At 41.3% G+C, this 24995-nt stretch overlaps 2 protein-coding genes across 2 annotated transcripts in view; both read right to left on the bottom strand.

Moving 5' to 3' along the window:
- Positions 1-23080, bottom strand: part of camkvb (CaM kinase-like vesicle-associated b) — a 42469-nt gene extending 19389 nt beyond the window's left edge. Inside the window, exon 1 of the mRNA XM_085776346.1 lies at positions 22894-23080. The gene's annotated coding sequence lies outside the window, so the exon portion shown is untranslated. The remainder of the gene's footprint in view (positions 1-22893) is intronic.
- comtb (catechol-O-methyltransferase b) overlaps positions 1-24995 on the bottom strand; it is a 216197-nt gene that overhangs the window by 97663 nt on the left and 93539 nt on the right. The gene's annotated exons all lie outside the window — the stretch shown is intronic.

Genomic DNA, 24995 nt, shown 5'->3' with positions numbered 1-24995 from the left:
CCATTTTTACATTTTTCAACCACTTACGAATTACTTAGCAGCAGTGTGACAATACTAATTTCAGCACTTTCATTACTCAGTCCAGCTCTGTCACAGGTATTTCAACTCCAAAGCTTCTATGCTCAAATCCTGTATTTTATGTAGTTTATTTGTTTAAAAACAGAAAAACAGCTGAGTGAATTGATTGATTATACATGTCCATGCTAATGTTAGTGAGGCCACTTAAAATCCACAACGTGTAATTACTGTCGGACAAAAGGACAAATGACAATGAGAAAGAAGTATCAGGAATCACACCTTTTGTTAACAGGAGTCACATTTCTCCGCTCTGCTGAATACAGAAGATATGAACCATAATCTAATTCCTGGTAGCAGTTAAAATGCCAAATTAAAAAAGCATTAGGGATTGGTGACTGTAGATTGTTGCATAAAAAATAATAATTTAACTGCAGCACATGAAACAGTGATGCTTCACTGCTCATGGTTGTTATTTCTTACTTTTTCTTTTAGTATTGGATTTGTAAATACCAATATGCCATTCTATACAACAAAACAACTGTGCAGTGTCATGGTGGTCTGTGACTGCATGAGTTTTGAAAATGTAATTAAAATATGTACCTACTGTATATTCAACCAGACGTAGTGAAACAATTAGGACTCTGATTGTGTTTATGGTATAGTCATTTTCCAAAAATACTAAATTCTAGTTTGAGGGACTTTAGTAAAGATAATGGTTGGCTCACGTACTTATGGACTAATTTAACAGTGTAGCCCAGCAATTGTACAGTATCATGCTACAGTCTAATGTATGTCTATAACAACTCAGTGACGGTTATATGACTAAGGAGTTAAGCCATTGGTTAATCATTAGAAGCAGAACAAAAAAAAAAGGGCCTGTCTACCCATGGGTGCACATCCACCGTTGACCTCAATATGGCTGCCTGAGGGTGCTTCAGTGTGGGCGGTCTGTAGTACTGTATATTACTCTTCAGGTAAGATGGCTCAGAAGTACTTTCTCTTTGTAGAGAGTGTGTGAGGACAAATGCCAGCGTGTTTTGACAAAACAAATGCAGACAATCCATCCTGAGGGAGAATAGTGTCTGTGTAGACATGAGTACATGCCTGAGTGCACGCATGCACAAGTGCATTGCAGTGTGAATCCATATAGTGCAAGATTTGTAGCCAAGATTTCTAATTTTAGCCCAAGAAATGTCTCTCCTGTCAAAACTCCTGCACCTATATATCATTTATATTGCAGGAGACTGTGGTGAATTGCACCACAAGGTGGAAACAGCACAGTTTGAATGTCTTAATAACAGAGACGGCTCAAAAGAAATGCATGATGACGGATTCCTCCAATGTTAGACATTATATCTACAGAGAAGCCAAAGTCTGCCTGACAGTGATATACACGGTCTTGGCATGTAGGCATAGACGCACATCCAACACAAACACAAATTTATACACAAATGTATTCATTATTTAATATGTATGGTGCCTCAATCACTGTACTGTTAAAAAAAAAAAGAGAGACCTTATTCCCTGTGTGTTGCATAGTAATCTAAGTATTAGAAAGGAAAGAAAAAAACTGATGCAAAACTTTAGAATATACTAATAAGTGATCCAAGTGAGTTATGGCCAAGGGAAAATACAAAAAGGGGCTGAAATGTAATTTAACATAAAATAAAATAACCAACTTCATCGAGCTTGCATTCATTATCATCATTATAAGTTTTACTAATTACACAGCAATAACAATTTTGAAATGCATAATCAGGAATAATTGTTTGCTCAATGTGTTCTTCAACATTGTTTCATAACCTCATTATTTACTGTGAGTCATTCTGTACACTGTTTCAATATTTACTATTTCATTACCAGTTGAATGGGACATTTGGAGTGATTGTACTGAAGTAATCTGATTAACGTCTTCCATTTGTAAGTGCCTCAGTTTCACAGTCAGTCAAACAGCACTTCTGCCTGCTCTTTCTTTCCTGTGCCTAAAATCTTGTAGTGCAGACAGTGTTGTTTTAATGTAAACTGATTAAGAAAGTGTTTTCATCAATTTATGGTTAATTGTGGAAATTAGGCTTGTGCACATGTGCCTAATTTCTCAATGAGTGATATTTATGAAGTGGAACCATGCATACTCACGGCATTATAATTCACATGAAAAGAATGCATTATGCATATGCATAGTCCCTGGTTTGTGTGTGTGTGCGTGTCTGTGTGGGCATGCTGGGAGTGGCTTCCTGGTTCCTGCACCTGCCAGTTCTCCTACGCACCTGCACCTGCCTGATCACCCACCCGTCACCTTAACAAGCTGCTGCAGTATCTGTGCTGTAGTTTATCCCAGATCTTCATTCAGTTCTTTGCCAGATCTGGTCTGTTCACCTTTCTGGTTCATCAGTGCCCTTCCCCGTGTGTTTCAGCCTCATCCAGCACTCTGGACTCTCGTCTCTGTACACCGTCTGCCCCACCACCTTGCACTACTCCAGCTACATTCACATCTATGCTGCCTGCCCTACTCCTCCCAGTCTAACCTACTTTACAGATAACTTTCACAATTGTCTCTGGGTTCTGTTTTATGTTTGAGTCCAAAATGTAGACTTGAACACCTCTAACAGAAAAGTGGTGCAACCTATATTTTATGAGCTTTATGTCTTGTGCTCTACTTTGCTTCTCTGAGTGATTTTTCTGTGAGAAACTGTTTTTCTCACTATCTTGTGTATTTTTGTTGTATATTTTACATGACGTTACTTTGAATAAAGGTTAATCTGTAGTGGACCTAATTAGAGATTGGTGTGACTAGGTTGCTTAGCATGAAACATTATTGTAAGCTGGTGTTGAAACCCAAAGATTTTGAGTCTTAGTTAGGCCTACATTTAAGGCACTACTTTAAGTAAGTGAGTTTTCTATTGCCAAACATGGTTTCTTGCCAGGAGCAGGTGGTGGCGATTGTTGCTTGGCAAGAGCGCCGACCACCATTGTGTTTACAAGACAAGAGGTTATAAAAGCTACGTCCATGCAGATTGGAGGCTACAGTGAGTCGCTAATAGAAACTTCAGTAGAAGTAGTAGAACATTTTCTTTACTCTTTCCTAAGAGAGACTGCTTCTACAGGAATTAAGTTTGATTCATAATGTTTGTTGTAGAGTGGTAAATTAACAGCTCCTTATGCTAACATTGTCGATGTAGCAATAGCAAACCCTGCAGTGGTAGAGAGAAAACGCACCCTGACAGGGATCAACACAGGCCCATAGATCCAGCTAAGAGACTCTGGAATGAATGGACTGAGCAAAACATATAAACGGCTCTAATTTTCACCTGTAATATCACATTTTCTACAATTATACAAAAAAGTATATTTCATCAGAAAGGATTAAAATGTTCTAATAAGTAATACACAATTTGGCTTTTATGATGCCATATATGTTCAATAATTGGGATATACACCTATGATTGGTGGTTTACCTGTGTACTATAAACATGTATATATTCACATTATTCAGAATGATCAGTTGCATTTCACACAACCATAATGTAAATGCTTTATAATGTGATGCTAAAAGGTTTCTCATTTACAAGGAGAACCCGTGGCCAAACCTCTCCACTACAACACACAAGCCTTCTCAGAGCCAAACTCATTAGCCTTCAGTTCCTCCATGCTGCTTCAGTGGACAGAAACTTTAATTGCCACGCATAAAATTGACATTACATGAAATATTATCATCTAAAGGCAGGAATAAATAAAGCAGGCTCAGTTTTAATGTCAAGCTCACACTAATTGAATGTCCCTTCAGAGTGCTGACTGTGAAATTGATCGTGCAAAAGAGACATAAATTATGAGCAGTACATTCAAGTCCGCCCATTAATGAAATGGACAGAAGGAAACTGTATATTGATAACATTTGAAAGCAAACAATACTACACCACCCATGCTTCCCAATTGTGGGATATTTGCTGTGGCCGGCTGAAGGGAAACTGTGTTGCACTGTGTCTGAACCAGTGTAGAAGGAAAGGAGAGTAGCCTTAAGTCCATTTTGTCATTGTCATTGTCACATTGAAGCATGTGAGGGACAGGGGTGGGTGATTGGCTTGGGGGAGTGGGAGTGCAGATCTATCTTGCAAGTAATTCAACTAGATTTCCAGATGACAGTCACATTGTCCCTGCTACCTGCTGCCTGCAAGAGATGGAGCATATTGTTCATCTGTGAGAGATGTGAGATCACCAGCTCTTTGTCTGCAATAATATCAGCAGTTCTTTTCCTCACTGAAATCTTTTGATGTTGGAAAGATGGAGAATCACATTAGCTGAAAGAAGAAAGTCCTACTGTACCAGCCTCTATATCCAGCATACTGTATGCTCCATCTCTGCCTCATACATGTAGACACCTGCAGTGACAGCCACCTCTGACTGTAATCTCATCCACCCCCTAAATCTGCTTTCACCAGCCTCCGTGAGGGAGAAAAGCTAAAGCCTTGGATGTCGACACTTAATCAGCTCCAACAGATGCACCTATTCAGCTAATGTTTTTTAATTGCAGATTGAAACATGTCATGCACAAGACTGAAACTGAAGCATACAAAGTCTGTGGAAAAACGTCAAAGATGGATGAAATATGTAGACAAGAGGGCAGGAGTGAGACCAAGGGAAAATAAGCTCTGGTTAGTATTAAACTTAAAGTCAACATGTCGCAGTTGTTTTTAGTCAGTTAAGATAAACTGGTCCAGTGGCCACATTAAGGTAGAGATGTATTTTGCTTTCTGTGTAGCCATGTTACAATCTGCAGCCTTAATTAATCTGCAGGCTTAACCCAAATCTTGGTTTGTGAAAAATTGAGAAGAGAATAAGTCCAAAAGACTCAAAAATGAGACATAAACATTATGGCTGTAGCTAGCGCTACTCGGCTCAACAAGACTCTACTTGTATCTTTTGCTTTTCCACTAGGGATAGTACCTGGTTCCAAGTGTAGTGAACCTCAGTTGTGGTTGTGAATGTAGCTCACCTCTTTATCCCCTCCCCCTCCCAGGTGCAGTAGCCAAGATGGCTGAGCTCAGTCTCTGCTGGTTGCTTCCCAGGGTGGTGAGTAGGGTCCCCGTTTTTTAATTCATTTGAGTTTCAGTTGTTTTTCCTTTATTAATTTGTGTCCTCTGTTTTATAGGATCCCCTGCTGCTGTTCTGTTTTGTTTGTTTTGGTTAGGTTTGCTTTTGGTTTATTTCTCTCCTTTCTTTTTGGACCAGTGGTTTTGTTTGGCCTTTAACCCTTTTGTTTATTTGGCCATTTGTGATTTCTTGTAGTTTTGATTTGTTTTCATGGTCCTTTTCTGTTCTTTAGTTAAATACATTGTTTGTCAATCGGGTTGTTTTGGTTTAACCTCTGTTTGCTTTTTGTTTCAGGGAGATCCTTTTTGTTTTGTTCTTTGATTTGCAGTGTGGCCTGGGTGTCATCAGCTGGGAGGCTAGGCACAGTGGTGAAGACCTCACTCCCGTTGCATGCAAGTAGGCACTGGGGCACCTTAGTGCATGATTTTGTAGTGTTTTGTGTTTGTGTGTTAACACCCCAGGCTAGTGGGAATCATCACATCTCTAGTAGTCTGCCTCCCACTGAGGCCCCAGCCCACTGATTTTAGTATTGTTATAGTTAATTTGAGTGTGTGTTTAGCCGGCCTTTTAGATTTATTCCCTTATTATTAAAATTACTTTTAGATTTCTGTTAATAAAATTATTTTGTCAAATTTACCTTGTGTTTCCCCTTCTTCTTTTGCAGCCCAAGTTTTCTTAAGTTTATCCTTGTTTGATTATTTTTTCAATAAAAAATATTAAATTTATTTGCTTATTGTCTCTGCCTCCTTAGTCTTTCGAACCTGTGTCCTTATAAGTTCTGCAATATAGTTTAATTTCTTTGTTCTTTATTTCCTGGGGTGCAATTCCCCAGGTGGCGTTGTTGGTCTCTTTTTAGTTAATCTTTAGTTACCCCCCCCTTCCCCTTTATTGAGTTACAGTAAGCCCTCGTCACACAAGCAAGCCGAGCCAACACTAAAACAAGACGTCGACCGACTACCAGCATTGTCACTGGAGTTGCGAGTGTACCGTCCAGCATGAGATACAAACCCGTTGTTACACACCGGCAACAGCGACCACGGATCTGTACTGAGACCGTTGTTGTTCTTTTACGCTGCTGCGGGGAAAACCACGCCATGGTCGGTCAACGAGTGTGTTTGGTGGCTGACCGGGGATCGAAAAAAGACAGCAAGGCAGTGCGACCTAGCAGCATGACCCTGCCAACATTGAGGAGGTACTATTAAGTTCTCAGTTGTAATGGAAAATGACCTAAACCGAGTCGAGTAGTCAGGTCAAGCCGAGTAGAGCTGTAACTGTGTAGTGGAAAAGGACCATTAGATTATATCCTGTGCACACAAGGTCTACCAAATTTCAATGCAATTCATGTATTAGCTGTCAAGACACTTCACTTAAAGCAGATATCACTGGCACGGCCGTTTCGGCTAATGCTGCGTTCAAGGCAGGCTTTTGAAACCGTAAGTTACAGCTTCAAGTCACAACTACGACTTGGTAGCGTTCCAGGTAACCCGTAGCTCGTGTTTTTACCGTCCTGTTGTCTGTGAAAGTTCCCTATAGCGGCCACTCGTAACTTCCGACCCGTGAACTCGTACCAGATCGAACTGGTATGACTTCACAGGAAGGAAAAACACAAAGTACGAGTTTCCGTGAACGCACCATGAGTTAGCAGCCCCCGCCCTTGTCAGGCATCAATTGGTCCTCGTGCTACGTCACCACATTTCACGCGCATCCCTTGGCTGCACACACAGCCCTTCATGCCGTTCTCTCTCCTCATTGGATAACACTTGTATCCCACAAGGAAAATTTTCTCCTCGGGTTACAGCAGAGCAGAGTGACGGAGAGACTCGTGTTTAGGCTGAAATACTTCATGTAAGTGATTGCTGACGGAAAATAGGACTATTTAGGACTTATATTAACAAAAACATTCCACTGATATCTGCTTTAATGTCACAGGTGTTTTCATTAAGTAGCTGCTGAGACTTTTTAGTTGATAAATTAAAAGTTTGCCCTGCTGTTTGTGCTAGAAGACAAGTCAGGGAATCAACAAATAAATCAGATTTCAAGGCAGTGCAGCGTTATGCATGAATGTGCTACTAGGTCTTATCTCAGAGAAAAGGCATGTATCTGTGCTAGGCTGACGTCATCTTCCAACGTCCCCTCTACAGACTGCAGACACAAAAACACAATTCTCCTTAACTCTAAATATGACATCACAATCTTTTCCAGCACCCTCTCCTTGTCCTTCGCCCAGTCTGTTGTGTTTCCCTCCTCTGTGTAAATAGATTGTGTCTAATGCTATCATTAGTTTCTGCCGTCTGTGCGTAGCATCGCGTGTTACCTCCATCTATTATTCTCTCTTCTCATTCGGTTTGAACAGCTCTATTCTCCACCAGGGGAGAGAGAGAGGAGGCTTCTTATATCATCGTTTTCACTGAACTGAAAATAGGAAGTTCAGAGCATGAAAATGCCTTTGACAGAGGGGGGGAGTAACTGCTGCTGCACCCGGAGCCTGATGTTTAAAACAAGGCAGATCTGGAGGGTTTTGTCTGAAGTCCACCACAACTGAGACTGAATACGTTATTATGGTGAATACATTGCTCAAAGGCAATGCATGTGTGATGAAGATGAGGGTATCTGCATGGGTTAGAGTCATTCTTTGTGATGTCTTCTCGCTAATGAAATAGCCTCTGCCCAGAGGGAGTGGGGCAGTGCAAAGGCTGCACTTTTCAGCAAAAATAAGTTATGTAAAAGATCAAATATAATTCTGAGATTCACAAAAAATATATATGAGAAAAGGCAAACTACAGTAACAATGATAGATAATTGAATAATAAAGTCAGTCACTTTCAACGTAAAGGGTGTAAAAAAAAACTAAGCATACTGTATCTGCTGTCTCAATCTTGGTACTAACTGCCATAATTCAAGCTCTGGATTAGATTTTGGTATTCAGCTAAACCAGTGAGTCAGCAAAAACAGGAATACTGCAGTGGAAGTTTAACAGTGTGCAAAGGCAGGGCAAACTCATCTGTATTGAATGGACCTGGCTCACTCCACTTTTTTTTTTTTTTAGCTGGAAATCATCATAATGCAGTCAAACACATGGAAAAAAAACAGAGAGGAGGGGATTATTCAGTTTTGTACACAAGCCTCCTGATTGTTAAGAAGTTAACCAGTTTTAGATTTTGTTAGCTCTTCGTCCAAGTCTAATCTTGAAAGCCATCCGCACGTTCATTTAAATTCTCTTTTATTTGGAGAGAGCAAATAAAACTCAACAGCATGAAGAGACTTCATGGCCAGGGCACCATGCCGCTGCTTGTAAGAAGTGTGTTACGAGGTTCTTGGAGGGAATAGAAACTGATGGGTTGGACTGCTGCAGAGCTGTTGTTGTCTGAGGGCTTGGTGTGAAATCAAAGAGAAGTTTCTCTCTAGCGCCTGCTGCTTTGGAGAGACGCCTAGAAAATGGAACAGTGATATTGTATCAGTTCGTGTTAGTTAAAGTGATGGTTGTCTCTTCTTTTAGCAGAGGTTTTTTTTTGTTACTGTTGCACGGTTTAAGATGCTGGAATGAGATATGAAGTAAATGAAGCACAGTCACATCATGTTCTTTCTTAATCCCTTTAAATATTTCTCCTAATTTGCCATTTACGCTGAAATGTCTGCAAACAGGATCGTCAGTGTTTGGAATCACATTCAGTCACCACCAGAGCTCATTTTGTTTGCATGAACCTGCTTTTATTTCAGACAGAGAGTGAGGTTTTGGCAGTACGCTGGTGCTGTTAATGATTCAGCTGGAGTTAAAATGGAATTGTAGGCCAAACAGAATAAACAGTATGGTTTCATTTGCTCACGACTTTCAAATAAATGCTGCAAATACGACATAATGATATGCCAGCTACTAGTTTAAAAGAAGCTCACAGACATCAGTTAGTTCTGTGTATGAGCTGTTTTCTTTGTGTCTGTTTTCTAATTTCAAAGCATTGGATTAGTAAGCACATATTGAAGGCTTTATTTGCGCTTTAGGTTTGAAATTACACATTAATTAGATTTTATTGCTTTAGTGCAAACTCGTGATTGAGAGTCATGATAATGCTCATCACGAGAATCCTTGTGCTAAAGGAATAATCACTCATCTTTTAATGGCTTGTTGCACCAAGAGCCAATACATGTGCATCAGAGGCGGTCTGCAGGCATTGTCGATCAATATGAATAATTCCCACTGCGACTTCAAAGGCTGCAAAGATTTCACATATTTCTTTGAAAAAAATCATTCAAGGACATCGTTTTGGTAGAAATGCTTCACTACCTGCACATTTCAGTACATCAAGTCATTCATTTTTCATGGCTGACTTGATTGACACTCGTGAATGAGAGCGTAATGTATGAAAGAGCATGAACTTCTGCATGCTGTCGCTAACAGTAAATGAAGAAAATACTTATTAGTCAGTGATATTCAAAATTAGACAAGGTCAATTAGACAAGGAAATGAGGGGGGTTACTTACAGTAGACAGCAATGGTGTGTGACAGTGAGTGTGTTCACCCTGCTTTGTGCAACATCAACATTTGATACAGTGACTTCCTTTAAATTAACAAAACAAAGATTAATCACATTTAAGAATTGAATTAGTCACTGAAAAAATGAATAGGAAATCCTTTCTCAAACATAAATCCAATTGAAATTCAAATGATTGAAAAATGAAATGATAAAATTCACCCTATTGGATATGTTTGCATAGTTTGTTGTTGCTTATTCTTAAATACTTTAATTTGCTTAGTTTGTGGTCAGGCAGTTGGCAGTTGGCAGGTGGCGCTGCTGGAATTATTTATCTAAATGTTCATAAGATTAAAGCAGAAGTAAGCGGAATATTTGTGTTAATATAAGTCTTAAATAGTTATATCTTCCGACGGCAATCACTTATATAGAGTGTTTGGTCTGAAACACGGGTCTGTCAGTCACTCTGCTCTGCTGTAAGCCGTGGAGAAAACTTTCCTTGTATCCTACAACCTTTATCCATTGAGGAGAGAGAACGGCATAAAGGGGCGGTCCTCTCTGTGTGTGCAGCCAAGGGATGCGTGTGAATGTGGTGACGTAGGGACGAGGGCGGGGACTGCTAACTCCATTGGCTGACAAGAAGTTAGCCAAAACGACCGGATCGCTTACTTCTGCTTTAAGTAAATCAGCTCCCATTAAAGTGACTCAGGACCCAAAAACGAGGGCCAAGAGAAATCAACTAATACATTTTTATGTCTTTGTTTTAACTCATTGAGTGCCAACCACGTAATTTCTCGTTTTTCGTTCCCATGCGTTGAGTGCCAAAAACGAAATTTTTCGTTTTTTGCTTTTTTTTTTAAATTATGAAAATAGACACTTTAATACACATTATATGTAAATTTGGGGACTCTACGACGAGGAGAACTGAAATAGATGACGATCAAAGTCACATGACAGCTCATGATCTGGAAGTTTTTATCATAACTCAGCTTCTGCAAACGGAGTTCTGCATGCAGATGCAGCGCAGCTGCGCTGCAGCTGCTCTGCTCTGCTCTCACCCGCGAGGCTGCAGCAGCTGGGAGCTGAACCAGGAAGCTCTCAGCCGACAGTCCCGCCCGGTCTTCATCTGGAGCAACACCGTGTCCTCCCCAAAGTCCTCCCGCGGTAAAATCTGATGGTCTCTGGGTCAAAGCAGACCGGCACCACCGACCCGTACCACAGAAGGACCACGACCACCGGCGGGACCGGTGTTCGCGAGCCGCTGTGGCCGGCAGAGCCTCACGTTCCGCGGCGAGAGGCTGTGACACGGCACGGTGCGTCTGTGTTATTGTTGTTTAGTGGCGCCCCCCCCCGCCCCCAATGGTGGTTTTGTGAATAGAACAACAATTGTTGTGTATATTTATCTTATACGAGCCCTTTGATCCAGAAATGCGAGTGTGAGAAGAGCGACAGGCACAAACAGCGCACCTTTCATAAAAGACGCTCTATCTCCTTTTCTAGAAAAAAAGGAGGGATTTTGGTGAAACCCAGCCATGTTTAGCATTTGCTGACAACAGAAGCCGTCAAAAAAGTTAAATACATCGCCACAGTGCATTTGTTGACAACCGACTCCGTCAAAAAAAGTCAAATATGGCCATGTGCATTTGTTGACAACAAAGCCGTCAAAAAATCAATGGAAAGGAGCGCGGCACTCAATGAGTTAAAATTAGGAAAATGAGTCAAAAAAAACAAAACATAAAAACTACAACACAGAGAACAAAACCAAATTAAAAAGGCTTCATTATGAGCATAAAATGAATCCACAAAATAGTCCTGAAGGCAAAGCTAATTTAAATTAAGAAGAAATAAATCAAACTAACTATTTTCAAATTATTATTTAAAATTTTTGAGAAGAGTAATTAAGGAAATTATTATTTATTTTTTTTAAATATGTGTTTGCACACATAATCTCTTTGTCTGATGAATCCTATGAAGGTGGTTCTAATTTGGTATGTTGTGGCACTTTAACTGTGCGTTCACACCAAAAGCTTCCAAAGTCATTCATTTTCAATGAGAGCCTGGCGACCTGACCGTCCAAAGTGTTGCGTTTCCAAACCATCCAAACCGTCCGAAACTTCCAAAGCATCACCAGACGAGAAGTTGAGTCTCGGTTAACGTTATGGTAATTAGCTATTCGGCGGCGACCAGTCAGAATACAGGTGTCCTTCAGCTCCTTTAAATGACCAGCGCAATCAAACTTTGATGTCAGCCACGTGAAGAGCAACCAAAGCGACCAAACCTGTCTCGTCTGAAGCGTATCCTCGGGCGACTTTGCCTGTTTGGAAGCTTTTGGTGTGGACACACAGGAAGGCGGAAAGTTGATCAGCATGCATGTGTTTGAGACAGGATTTTGTACTCACAGTGTAAAGTACAGAACCCTGATCTGACAGCCACATGCTCCCCCAGCACAACGGTGAGCTGAGCAAAGGAAAGCATCATATTCTCCATTAAGCTGTGTGTGTATTTCTGTGTGTGCTTTAGGGGGTGGGGGTTTGGTATTGCACATGTACAGTTTGTGAGGATGATGATCTTTGCATCTCAGACACACTAGGTACGTTACAACTGCATGAATAAAACACAGAGTTGACAATTAGCTGTTCCACCTCGGCAGTCATTGCAGAATATGGCCTTCGGTCGCTGTGTGTAAACGAGCCATCAGCAAATAGCTAACAAGTCATTACTTAGATAAAACACAACTTGACAGACGCTCTGCATACAGGAAGCTGCAGCTGAAATATCTGAGGGTCTTTAAAACATTATTGTATCCTAATGATTTCAGACATGTGCAGTAACAGCTGGTTAATTCACTGAACGGTGTCGTCTTTTAGCATCACAGCTCCCTTTCTGTTTGTGCACCACTTCTAAAGCTTTTGGCTGTGAAAAAGACTGCTCCTCTAGGATCAATAATCACACGGATGCAGTTCCTAAAATGGGGCTATTATAATAATTACTGTCTCTTATTTGTCTGGAAAAAATATTAGAGGTTAATGTGATCCAGTTTCCACCTTGCATTTTCACAAAAACCTACATTATTTCAATGTAGGTTATTGATATTAAAATATGTTCTGTATTTAAAGTCAGTTGTGTAACACTCTCCACAGCCTCATCATATTTCCAAGCCATTCTCAATGGGGGAGAAAACCCAGCAGGATGAGGCATGCGTAATCTCTCCTGACAGAATGTTCATGAAAATTAGGATCCTGTCACTGCTGTTTGCTTTTGGATACGTAGCAGGAGAAGTAAGGCAAGCCTGCACTGAATTTCTAGCTGCTACACAAACAGGAGCTCTGTATGTCTCACTGTGTGCAGGTAAACAGATGTTGGAAAACACTGCTGGATGACTTGCAGCAAGTCCAAGTCATAATTGCAGACTGAATAGGACCGCAGTGGCTTACAAGTTTCAAGTGAGTGTAAACGCATGATGACAGCCCTGTTTCTATGGTTACACACGGTGGTCACATGGGTGAAACAGCAGAAGAGGACTGCCTCTGTCTGAGAGAGATGGCATGTTCGTGTTGCAGAGAGAACTGCGGTTGTGTGTGTGTGTGTGTGTGTGACCGGGCTAAGTACATGTGTTGCAGCCCATTGTCAACATATCCCCATGGTGATGAGCTGTCCTGCATATGGCCCCAGCAGAATCACAGACCCTCCTGCCCGTCCAGCCCGGCCCACCTGCTCCTCAGTCGAGCCAAGCGATCCCCGATCCTCATGCTGGTTACATTTCCTGTCGTACGCACGCAAACACCGAGCCACCCAAAGCACGTCATCAGGTTTGCATTTCAGCCAGTGTTTAAATTTTCTAGGCATTCATGCATGTTTCACACTCACAGTGTGATCACATTTGTCCATCTTAAAGGGGAAGAGAGCATCGGTCCAACATTTACTGCCAGGCTATTTCTACTGTATGCATTGAATACATTTACAATACCAGTATACATTTCCCTTTTAACACTTTTACATAAACAAAAAGTTGCTTTTAGAACTTAAATGTATCCATTTCAAAACTATTCCATATCCGCTCAGCAAAAGTTCAGGCAGGATTTGTAAATCATCTACAGCCCTTCAGCAGCTTATCATCTGATCCCACCAGTGATGTTCACTACATCAAACACAGCTGTCAACACCTCGTTTACTGTATTTCTGCAGCTTTTTGCCTGTGTAGAAAAAAAAACTTCAGTTTTTGGTATGACTTTAAATGTAAAACAACATGCTGAGTATGTAGTGTTTTTATACCACTGTGTAGTAAGAACAAAAACACGCACATCCCAAAAACGTGAGGCTAGGTGCAGGTCCACAAAAGGAGATACAGGTAGAGAAAGAAGAAGACCGCACACTAGTTTTTGCTCCCGTGACAATTTATTGTCACACACCAAGTGGTAACGTTTCGGGCATCTCAGCCCTTCATCAGACAGTCTGTGTTCATCATGTCTGATGAAGGGCTGAGATGCCCGAAACGTTACCACTTGGTGTGTGACAATAAATTGTCACGGGAGCAAAAACTAGTGTGCGGTCTTCTTCTATTTTACATTTATACCACTGTGTACCTACAGTAAATGTGTGCTGTTTTAAATAATGTGTTAGAAACTCTGGTTGAGCAAGAAACTTCAACTGAAGGTGAGTTAAGTGGCTGCGCTGAAGCTTCTGCTCACACCACATGAGCTTCATCAGAAGATGGAGTTTGATCAGTCATTAAACTGGCACTTTAACTTTTAACTTCATTGAATTTATTTAATGCTGACTCGCTGCCACCTTAAGGTTGTTCTGAATGAAATCTCTGATCTGCTGTATTTTAGAACATCTATTGTAGACCCTTTTTTCTTCCAGTTCTGTTATTATTTTTTAACCTATGAAATCATGTTTGTGTCATGTCATAATGTGACATGTGGCTGTGCCCTACTTCTATCTCCAGGATGATTGATGCCAACGTTACTGGCAGAAATATAGCGCAACTGTGCAGCCACAGTAAAGCCCGTCTGAACTGACTGACTCATTGAAACCAAACGTACGTCCGCTGCACAAATGTGTGTTGGGAAGGCTGAGGCTGCAACAGTGTAAAGCCCATGGGGTTGGTTCTCTGATGCACGCTTGGCCTTTCTCGTATAAGTTAATGTGGCTGGGAGAGCAGGCTCACTGCTCTACAAAAACCTACTATCCACCACAAAGCTGGACTCGTGCTTCTTTTCCTCCCACGTGAATGAAAAAAGCCTATCTCTGAGGCCTTTCTCCAGTCAATAGTAGCAGTCTGTGCCTAAATATACTTTCCTCTGTTTTCTGGCTTTGTCTAGGCAGCGATACAGTTAATCTGCTCTTGGTGTGCTGGTATGCTCTACAAGGAGAAAGAGAGAAAGGGAGAGAGAGAGAGAGAGGCTCACGTAACACACTGACAGAACAAGCAGGGAGGAGTGGCGAGGAGCCAGGTGACTCAGAACATGGGGGGTCAGTGCAGTGGGAGGTGGTGAGATGAATGACTGAGGTGTGAAGCCTTGTCGCTAATGGAGGCATCCACCTCCACCACCAAGCTCTTTTCCTAAAGTGTGTGATTAGCTCATCTGCTGCGTTTTGTTCGGCTGCGTACCTTCAGCCTTTGTGCTGTGGCTTTAAATATTCCTTTGTCAGTTCATACTTAAAAAATCTCTACTTATTCCTAAATACCCAGATCTGCTTTGTGGAGAAAAGCTGCCACGTTTTGCTATGCAACTTGACGATGAGGTGCACACACACTGAAGCACAAAATAGCCTCTCCCAACACAAAACTGTTTATTTCAGTATTTAAAAGGCTGTTTGGATGTATGACAGCTTGGCCATTTTTTGCTTTATGTAAAATCTGAAATGCTTCCTCTTCACACTTCACTGCCTAATCTGACCATTCTCTGCGCCTGTTGTTAGTTGCCTTGGTTACAAAGTCCTTCAGCATAGCATCATAGTACAGTACCACTCGTGCTCAGTGCAGAGAAAAGCATGGTGTGCTGTGGAGGAGATTGCATGTTGTGTGCTTCGTAGTGCTGAATTTGTTGTGTTTTTGGACGTACATGGGGTTTGTTTATGTCTCCAAACAGCACGTAGAAATGAAAGATTCATTCACATTAGCGCATGGATCGCTGCTACGATTGTGTCTTTCACGCAAGAGGAGCAGGAACAGTTGTTTTGAATGATTTTTATTGGATCTGCTCATTCATGTCTACCACCTGCTCCCTCAGCCCAGTTTCCCTCCTCCTTGTGTCTGTTGACAAAGATTTTGAAAAGTGGTTCTCATTTACTGAGAAACTGCTGCATCTCATTAAGCAAACTTTAGTCTAATTAGGGAGGCTATATAAACTTGTTCCTGCCTCTTACAAACACAATATTTCCCCTGTTACGACATGTACGAGGGCAGACCCCCGGAGACAGTGAGTTTCGGCGCAGTCTATTTTGCACTTTTGCTGCTGGAAGCTTTTACAGGTTACCAGGCGACTCAGGTGTGGGAAAGGTCACAATGAAAGGTTACAAGCTCCTGTTTGAAAAATCATAAACACTCAGTTTCATGATTTCAGAAAGCCATGACGATTTATCAGAAGTTATCAAAAGACGATTTAAAAGGGCTCACTCATACTGATTATAATACTTAGGCTGAGTCTTTCGCTTCTCCCTGCTTTACTGGGGTTTACAGTGTAATGACTGAGGCATGCTGCATATAATGAGTTGCAGCTCATTGTTCACACTCCAGCTTCTCTCTCATAGTGTCATTTTAGGCCACAGCAGGCAGCTCTTACTACCTGCACAGCACCAACCACCAGACAGACACTATAAGGAGACAAGCTGGTTAATAAAATGGTGCAACATTAATCAGCTAAAGAACCTGATATATCAAACAGGAGATGGAAAAAACAGAGCTAAAAGAGAGGGAATAATGGACTATTATAATGGAGTAAAAACCAAACAGTAATTTAATTCTTCATTTGCATATCAAAATGTGTAATATACAATGCACTAATGATGAACTTTTCTTCCTTCATCTTTGCTTCCTGTGGTGACTCAGACCTCCTTTTAACATTTCTGATTTAATTGCACGCTGTCTAAAAAGTTGCCTGCTTCATTAACAAGCCCTTTTACCCCCTCATTCTCCTCCTCCTTTATTCGCCAGCAGCCAAAACTGCACCGTTGCACACTGGCAAAATTGCATGCTGACAAAACTGAGCCTGTCATCTTGCTTAAAAATCCAGCTCAAAGACAGAAGACGCACAGATCATAAAGCCTGTTCGACCTCCGACGTGCCTCTTCATCAAGGTGCGTAAAAACAGCATGATAATCCATCCCGCAGGCTCATGCAGGAGCATCATTAAGCCGCGATTCAAGGGGTCAACTCAAAGCACATCTCTAACCCCATCACCACGGTGACAAACTACCGGAGCATGCGGGAGCCCCATCGATTGGAGTCATGCAACTGCTGTTGTCTTCAGGCACTGTCATGCAACTTTAATGAAAATAGATTTCCCCTGTCCTTCACCTGTGCAACATGCAGCAGCAACCAGTTCAATGTGTCGAGGAAACAATATTAAAAGGGACAGAGAATCTAATAACAGGACTGACACATGAATCATAACAAACACCAGAACCTGTGATCGGTATTATTTTTGTCTCAGAAAAATAATCAAGTTTCATTTTTACTTCTAGATGCTTGTGTTTTTTTGCACTCGCTGGTAACAGAAGAAGTCATTAGAAATTTCAACACATTTCATCACTGTCTTGTTGCATAAAGCAGAACAATGCAGCAGACTCCAGTTGATGCATAAAATGTCACCTGAGAAAATTACCTTGCACACTAAAATAAAATGGAAAATGCCACCTATTTCTTCAGGACGCAGTTGGCAAACACCACAACTCAATAATAATACCTTCCATCCATCACAGCCTTTTATTGCTTCAACCCCTGCTATTTCTACCACTGTTGTGAATGAGAAAATGACAGAGCAGCTGGCCGGGGTGACAAACTAAGTGGCGATGACAGCGATGCTCCACACGGGAGGCCCAGTACTTTAATGCACCGTGGAAAGGAGAGGATGCTCCAGATCAAGGCCGCAGTAACGTCATCGCATGCCTTTGCATAAGCGGCTCACTCGCAGATGAAAATGTCTACAGTGGCAGCATGAATCAATGGTGAGGTGAAATATTAATCCATTTCCATTTAAAATTCCCCTTCAAATTTTTTCTATTTGTGGATGCTTGGCAGGGTGGCTCTTTGAAGCTGCGTGGCGCCACAAGGTTTGAGGGCAGAAAATACTCCTTCTGTTTGATTTTTAACTGGACGCTTCCTCTGTCATGGTCACAATTGATGACACTGATGAAATCAGTTTCACTCTTTTTTTTACCATTGACTCTAATTGTTTCCTCCTCATAAACAGAGCTGACAGCGCCACATGTCATTACAACATAACTGCTTTGCTGTGTGCCCCCTGATAAAACCCATAATGAATGATGACAGAGTTTATGTCAGTAATTTGTTCCCAGATGCCTCTGACAAGAAGAAACCAGCCAGAAGAAAACAGCACAGATGAAAGGCTGATTAATCCACAGCTGACCCTCCTATAGAGGATACACTGACGTCATGTCTTGTGTGATACTATCTCCCTCACCTACAGTACAGGGAGGGCAGTAAACTGGAACGGCTGAAATACAGAAAATAAGTTAATGGTGCAGAAACAAAAATATGTGAATCAAAACGCAACAGAAACAACATTTCTGCTGCAGTTGTTCACGTTGTGTAATGAAAACGGCTAGTTTTGGGGTGCTCGTTCCTCATTAACTAATGCTGCTAAGTGCTGTTAACTCTGAGTGTGATATTGTTGTGTTGAATGAAGATGTGCTATCTGTATCAACCCATCTGAACGTCACCTTGTTGCCTACACTTACACCTTTGTGGCCTACAATGACAATTGAACAAGGAGGTTGAGAGCCAGAAACAGAGTTTGCTTTCAATTTTATGGTTCCCTGTTGGAATCTCAAATTGGACTTTTATCAAATTTTAAGATATCAGATGAATCATTTTAGTCATCGGATGTCTGGATCTTAAGCTATCAGAGAAAAAAAAGCAGAGCAAATGTCAGACAACTAAGCTTCCAACTGCTTCCGAGACGTCTTGGGTCTGCCAAAGAGCATCTATGAATCATTGATTTTAAAAGTGAAACTGCTTTAATCGATATATCCCCTGGTCCGTTTGTTGTGGAGAGGAGAACATCTCTGTGAATGATTTGGCTGCTGGTAAAAAACTGAACTCGACTCCTGAACCTCTGGTTCAAAAATTCCTGTTCCTGTATAGCATCACTACAACAATGTGATACTGTTTTAATCTTCTATTTGTAGAGTTTGAAGACATCTTCAGCACCAAATTTAAACATAATTAATAAAAAAAAATTATTATTGTAAATCGTATCCATAATAAGCTGGTTAAGACTGAGATCGCAGTTGGTTTGATTAATGGTTTGTGTGAAGGCAGAAATACATACTGACACGTAATGATTAATAACTTAGCAGTAGAGAGCAAGTCACCATGTGCATGTAGGAGCCTTCATACTGTATCAGGGATGTTGGCACTTTCCCCAGTAATGTATGCACACACTGTGTGTTCAGTGAGTTCATCTTAAATGCTTCCATCATCTTCGTCACAAACGTGAGCATCTCTTTCATGCTGAGATTAGCTGCTTAATGTCAGATGCTGCATGGCATGACTGCTTAGAGGCTGCTACAGGTATCACTGCAGGATTTATTCGCTGTAGTAGCCCCCTCATTTTACTCTCACTCGCAGCAGGATATTGATCCACAGTAAATGGAGTGAGCTTGTGCACAGCTACAAAAAATAACCCGTGGTGTCACTTCTTTTTTTTTTCTTTGTGCCGGTTGGTTGAGTTATGTGAGGACAGTGCTGGCTTGGGTTTTGATAGGTGGACAAGCAACAGTGGTGAAGCTGGAGAGGCAATCAAATACACCTCATTAGCTAAAAAATCTCACACTGAGATAATGGGGCCAGCATTTCACAAATGTAGATCTGACTGTCCTTGAGATTTGTTTTGTCAGTTCATATTATACAAGTCTGCTTGGCAAAAAGCAACATCATGTATCGCGTTCATATTGCATGACACTTCAGTGAAATGAAGAACATCTGCGAGCTGTTTGGAAAGTAGTTTAGTGTTTTATGTCTTTATATCATTTATGTAAATATGTCAAAATATCACATTTTCACCGCGTAATCATTGTGACAAAAACAGTATTATCATTATTTTCTTTAACTTAATTTATTGTGTTGTGTATCTTCTTATGGCAAAATAATTAGACTCATGAGTGTAGGGAGGTGGAGAGAGACTCTGCAACCATAAGTACACAGAAGATCCACACATTATCATAATCAACATATGACCCAATATCAATATTTTTTTTAATATATATTATGGTTATCATCAATCCTGATACTGTGCATCGTCACGAAGTATTTATACAGTTTATTTAGCAAAAAGTTGTAATTATGAGTTCTACCTCGTATACCTCACATGTGGGTTATGTAAAGTCAATACAACAGTCAGCCTCTGCAGTGGCTGAGTATCCACACGCTTTTGATTCCACTCTTCAAAGTGAGAGACTACACTCACAGTCCTCACACAACATTTCTCATAAAAAGAGCCAGTCCTATCTTATTACTTTAGATCTAACCCTTCCACACTTGTGGGATGTTGTCTCTGACTTGAGTCATTAAACTCCCTTCACTTGTATAATACAGGTCCCTCACTCATACTGAAACACCTGCCCCTCTTATTTTCTCACAACAATATAATGAAATGCCACATTGGGAGCTTCTCTGGCTCTGCAATAATGTCAGCAGCACTGCCTCCTCCTCCCAGGTCCCATGTTTCTGTGCTGTTGAAATGTGCACTTCACTCTCCATAGAGAAAATGACTCTGTCCTTTCAGGTATAGACACTTAAGAGTTGAGTAAACAAACAGCAAAATGGACAAACAAAGAAACTCACTGCATCCACAGCCTCTACTCTTCCAGAGAGAGTTTTGATAAATGAAAACTAGTATATTTCAGATATTAGATCATCTTTCTGGCCTGCCTCATGATCGCTTCACTGCACCACACACCGATTTATGCCCCAATATCACTGCTCAGTGTGTGTGTGTTTGTGTGTGTGAGTATCCAGCATAGCACACTGCTTGACATGGTGGAGATTGTCGGTTGTTGTGTGGCTCCTGCACATCATCAGTGGCTGAAGACTCTCAAAGGTCCCATAAAGATTTTAATGAGTGCTAATGAAGCCACTTGCAAGGAGGAGGAAAAATATATGCATCATATCTCGGAGACAATAGGTGCTTCCTCAGTACAATATGTACTGTACCACAAAAGCAGAACATGGTGAAATGCTGCTGGGAGGTATTTGTGCCATATTTCCAGAGATGACATATAACTGGATAAAATGAAAGCATGTGAATGAGCAGACTTTGATCCCGCAGCTATCAGGGAGAACCTGCTGTACTCTGCTGTTCTGCCAGTTATTTATTTCCACTAATCTACAGCATCATTGTTCCCCTCATTATCTCACCAGTATAAGTAAATGTGTACATCTGCCGTCACATTTTCAAAGCAATCCTTACATTTCCACGTTTCTCTCTGCCGTGCCTTCAGCTCGCACAGAATCAAGAGCAGCAGCAAACCCGAGCTGGAGCATCTCTCCCTGGAGATCTAATTGTGTACAAATTGTGAGGCTATGTGGTAATCTGCCGCTTCCAGTAGCTGCTGCTGCTGCCACGGGGCCACCTGGGGTCCACCGCAGGTCTGGACCTCTTCTGGGACTTAACAAATCATTACGTACAGCTCACTGGTGACCTAGTGCGCATCGTTCATCTTAAAGGGCCTTAAGGACGTGACATATGGATGAATGGCGTTAACTTTAGTGGAAATGTTCCCATGGTGAATTTTTTTCCCACTGCGTGTGTGGCTCAGCTGGCTCTCTGAGCTGCCAAAGGCACAGACCTGAATTTCTATCTAAGTAGCAGATAAATTATAATGCATTCAAGAGATGGTGGAGCGTGATGATTCTGAGCTTTAATGAAGTTAAGGTTAAGCTCAAAACTGTCTAATGTTCATCTGAGGCAGTGGGATTAGTTGTTAGTGGCAGCGTCTCACAGGTTGCTCCAGTAAAAAGCCTGATCTGTCACCTGCATGTAGCAGGAGTTAGTCGTGGTCATCTTGTGCCTTTGGACAGTGAAACTCTCATTAAGGCACATTTCCAAAACACTGATTAATTTTAATGTCTGCAAAGGTCATCGGTGCATGTTTTTTGAATAACAACATGTTTTGCATGTGGTATTTGATGACCATTCACCTCAAAAAACCTTGATGCTCTTACAACGTCATACACTCGAGGCATTGCAAGTAGGGTGTTCAATTTTCATAAAAGTCCTAATTAGACTGATTACATCTGGTCTAGTCATCATGCAGTTTGGCACTGATTACATGCCTCAAGTGTCTCTCTTTAAAAACATCTTAACCCCGTGCAGCACATGAAAAATCAAAGCAGACACACTTGTCAGAGAACATCGCTGACCTTTGACATGCTGCTGTCTGGTTTTCACATTAAAAGTTTGTGCTGTAGGGGAGCTTAGCATAAGTCACTGGAAATGATCGTTATCTGTTTGAATTGTTATTCACTGTTGTGACATGAGCATACCCACACAGATGCAGCATCAGCACTTATGTGTGCCTGTGGAGTCAGTGAAGACTTAGTGGGGTAATAAACTCCTGGAATATTAAACACTTGTCTAAAAAATGCAGTTTCAGGATGTTGAGGAGATGTTTGTCCTTAATTTATACCCACAATAAACTGCAAAGTTTGCAGAGTTAAGGCAAAGTAAACATCTCAGTGGCTTCTTCAGTGTCAATTTTAAGAAATGTGGATGTGCTTGGATTAATTTTGAAAATATTTGTCGACCACTCAGGTTTAATTCTGAACTAATTTCTTTGTCTAAAAGGTGTAGAATCGATTTGAATTTGCGTTTAAAACCATGTGGTGGATTAGGTGAAAATTGAGCTTTATTTCACAAGTGAATCATTCTCCATGCTATAAAATATTATGTAACTAACTTAAACGGTTGTTGTTTGCGTTAAAAGCAGGCTAATATGTGTCGACAAAGGGAGAAAATACTGGAAGTCATCGCACTTTGAGATTTTTCTGCGCATCCTGCTGCAAGTTCATTGATTCCGAAATGTGAACGGCTGTTCAGAAAAGAAAAAAAAGAAAAAAAACATCACAACTTACCTTGACACCAAATTCCGCCGCTAAACGTAGGATCCAGTCACTGTCAAAGTCGAGAGCCCCCCACCTCCTATTGGACTAAACGTTCCTGTGAAGTTTCGAGAAATAAAAGTACTTGTGCATGGAATTCTTGCGCTCCTCCGCTCTGTAGTACTGTACCATCTGTTGTGCCTGTGCGCGTCGAGCTCTGCGCTGAGGAGAGGAGGAGGAGGAGGAGGAGGAGGAGGAGGAGAGGAAGGGAGGAGAGGGGGGGAGGGAATTTAGTGTCCAGAGCGCACAGAAGAGGGTGAGGGGTCAGAGATCATCAGCCTGCACGAGTTCAAACCCAAACCCACTGACAACAGATCACAAATCACACTCAGCCTGCCACTAACCCTATAATACTAACCCTACTCATCATCGGGCAAGTAGTGGAGGATGCACCTGCACGCGCTGTCACTTACCCACCATTTTAACTTGTCCAATGTCCACACAGCCGAATTTTAGATTTATTTTAATGAGTGAAGGAATTAAGTACCGCGATATATTACATTCACGAAGCGATAACCTGTTAAGTTTCTGAGGCTTAAAGTGGCTGTATGATGGTGAGCTTAGCGCAGGAACTCTCTCTCTCTCTCTCTCACACACACACTCTCTCTCTCTCACACACACACACACACACACACACACACACACACACACACACACACACACACACACACACACACACAAAACAAATCCCTAATGAACACCCATCTGACCCAGAGCTCCTGCTGCTGCTCTGTGGGCTGGAATTGATTCATTTATTTAATTCATTTTGACCCTAAAAAACCGAATAATCAAATAAAGTACTTTGCATAAATTGTTTAGGGCATTTATCAGTCTATTTATGGTTCATTTTGTATGTATTCCTTGGTATTTCCTTTTTACACTCATGCAGTACATCACCATGTACCATGGTAGGCTACAGTGTAGTGGTGAGTAGTCAGTTTGAAGATCAAGCTCATGCAAATAAAACATCTGAACAACATAGAAATTAAGCTGCACACAGATTATAGCTCCACCTCAACCAGCTAAAACATTAAACTACTGCGTAGCACTGATACGAATCCAGTAAAATCTAACATCACTTTAGCAGCTAATGTTTTCTTATCATGAGGGTTGCACATACAGTATATAGAGTATTTTGTTTTATATAATATTTTATAGTTTGCATAATTGTACTAAAGCTAAAAAATCACAACTAGCTTTAACAAAAAGAATTAAATAATGTTGTAAGTCAATCACACTCCATACAGCGTCACTTGAGTTCATTGGCATAATTTTATAATTTCACCAACCATCTAGTAGTACGTGTAACAGAAAGATCAGTCTGACTCACTTTTTTCATTGTTGTCTCACTTAAAACTTCCACTGTCTACAGCAGCCATGCAAATGTTGGTTACACATGTTGAGATTTTGAGATAACAGCCTCTGGAGCTGCTTCTTTTCCCCCTATAATTTGGGTGAAACAACCGCTTAAACTACCAAATTAAGCATCAGCGGCAGGTCTCTGCCCGCTGTTGGAGATGAAATCGTGCTCTAACATTCTGCGACTTAACCAAACCCTCTAGGGTCCACATGTCCACACATATTACAGATGAAGAGAGAGAGGGAACGTACACATAAAGCGAGGAAGAGAAAACAGTGGATGCTCACACATCAAAACACCGGATGCTCAGAGAGCAGATGGTTTTCCCTCAATGTGACAGATACTGTACGATGCCCTACATATGTTCACGACGACAAAGTCAAAGTTCAGAGAAATGCAGTTGCCAGGAGAGAAGATGGACCCACATGATGATGTTTTCTAATAAGTTTTGAATGCATCATAGGCAGCTTACTCTCTGATTCTCTGTTTTTCTAACCGTATATCCTCACCAAGAATAAAATAATAGAGCTACCTCTCATCGATCACCTCCTGTAATCAGAAGCGGAGCTCTCTGCCAAATGCTGCTGCCTCCTCACCCACATGTGCGGAAATCTGCTGAGGCAGGTGAAGATGGAGCCTCCCACCCAGAATGAGTATTTTTGGCGGGGTGTAGACAGAACGTTGACCCTGGTGTCGCTGGGTGCCATCTGCAACC

The sequence above is a fragment of the Trachurus japonicus genome, chromosome 5, assembly GCF_045865225.1.
Source record: "Trachurus japonicus isolate A0001 chromosome 5, Traja_1.0".
Classification (NCBI taxonomy): domain Eukaryota; kingdom Metazoa; phylum Chordata; class Actinopteri; order Carangiformes; family Carangidae; genus Trachurus; species Trachurus japonicus.
Note: the sequence above shows the minus strand (reverse complement) of the source record. Positions and strands in the feature narration are given on the sequence as shown.